Genomic DNA, 1,897 nt, shown 5'->3' with positions numbered 1-1,897 from the left:
AAACAATCTTATAACCTTAACGGCCACCGTTTAACCTTATAACCACCGTTAACAACCTTATATTAGTAAACAATCTTATAACCTTAACGGCCACCGTTTAACCTTATAACCACCGTTAACAACCTTATATTAGTAAACAATCTTATAACCTTAACGGCCACCGTTTAACCTTATAACCACCGTTAACAACCTTATATTAGTAAACAACCATATAACCTTATAACCTTATATTAGTAAACAACCTTATAAACTTAATCTCTGCCAAATATCTCATATCATAGAATGTAGATCATTGTAAAGTACCAATGCATGGAACAACATCAACATGAGCTATTAAGCCTTTGTCAAGTTTGCCAACAGTTTCAGTTGCCAACAGTTTCAGTTGTTCATTTTACTGTTTGTTTTTTACATTTGTGCTGTAGAATATTTGTTGTTCGCTATTCACAATGATCCTACATCTATTAATTTCAGGTCATTTTCAACTTCCCGTCGTGTATTGAGTTCTCTAATAATCACTAAACAGATATGATTTTGATTTGATAGAAGAAAGGTTTGTGTAAGGTTTATTCTGTTAAACATGTTAAATAAGTAAATATGCTGGTACGTATAGGCTATGACAAATGAAACTCAAAAATAGTATTATGTGATTTTGGATGTGTTGTTGCTTCAGCATTACAGGACATCTAATTGTTAGACTAGAGAATAATCAAGATTTTTCATCTTGGAATGTGTTTCTCTTTTGAACTGTGGAACTGCGTGCTAACTGGATCACGTATATGTTAGACCTATATGAATGTGAAGCTGCAGTTTTCTCTTTTGGCAATTTCAATTGTTCTTTAAGTTTTATCATCTCACATTTGGATGTTTGTATTTCTTTCTAACCATGATTGGTTGATTTGCCTCTTCACTAGCTAACTTATATGTGGTTGACGTACTTATTTTGTTGTGAAATTGTCCTTTTTATGTTGTCATTTAAGTGCTAATTTATATTATTTGTTCTCTTTTTATAGGTATCCAAAATGAAGAAAGAGATGAAGAAAATGATGAAGATATTAACCTTACTTGAGAAGATTTTTGGGTTGTGGATAAATGCTCTAATATCAATAGTTTTGTGTTAAATTTTTTGAAACTTATCGTGACTTGAACTTGCTACAGTGTAAAAACTTAACTAATCATTTTGGACTTGATTACATTTTACTTTTGCGTTTAAATTACTAGCTTGTTGCATATTTTTAATTATGAGATTATTAACGAATGATTTTGTTTTGTGATGTGTATATATTGTGTTATAATTTATAAAGCGTTGCAAAAGAATAACAAAAGCGTCGCAATAGATGCTATGGCAACGGTTTAATGTCATTGCAATAGATGAAAATAGGCGTTCCAATAAGTAATGAAATAGTTGTAATAGGTAGTCAAAAAGCATTGCAACAGAACAACAAAAGCGTCACAATAGCTGCTATTACAATGGTTAGTAACCGTTGCAATATCATCTATTGTGACGGTTATAAACCGTCGCAATAGATGAAAATAGTCGTTCAAAAAATAACCGTCGCAATAGGTCTATCTACAGCGATGGTTTCCAGAAACCGTCACCATAGCTCTACCTATGGAGACGGTTTAGACAACCGTCGCAGAAACCGTTGCAATAGACCTATCGCAACGCCCACCTATGGGACGCTTGTAAAACCATTGTGATAGGTCTATGGCAACGATTTTTGGGTCTATTGCAACGGTTTTACAGCCATCACCATAGATCTAATTTCTGGTAGTGGATCATATTTTGAGATTCTATCCTTAATTTTTGAGATTCTATCATAATTTATGTTTGAAATGTTGTGACCTCGCCGGGAAGAATGCAGTAACGTTAAAAATTTTGATTAAAAAAGATACTAAG

Source organism: Capsicum annuum, unplaced genomic scaffold (genome assembly GCF_002878395.1).
Source record: "Capsicum annuum cultivar UCD-10X-F1 unplaced genomic scaffold, UCD10Xv1.1 ctg82773, whole genome shotgun sequence".
In the NCBI taxonomy this organism is placed as follows: Eukaryota; Viridiplantae; Streptophyta; class Magnoliopsida; order Solanales; family Solanaceae; genus Capsicum; species Capsicum annuum.
The sequence above is the reverse complement of the archived record's forward strand: the minus strand, read 5'-3'. Positions refer to the sequence as shown.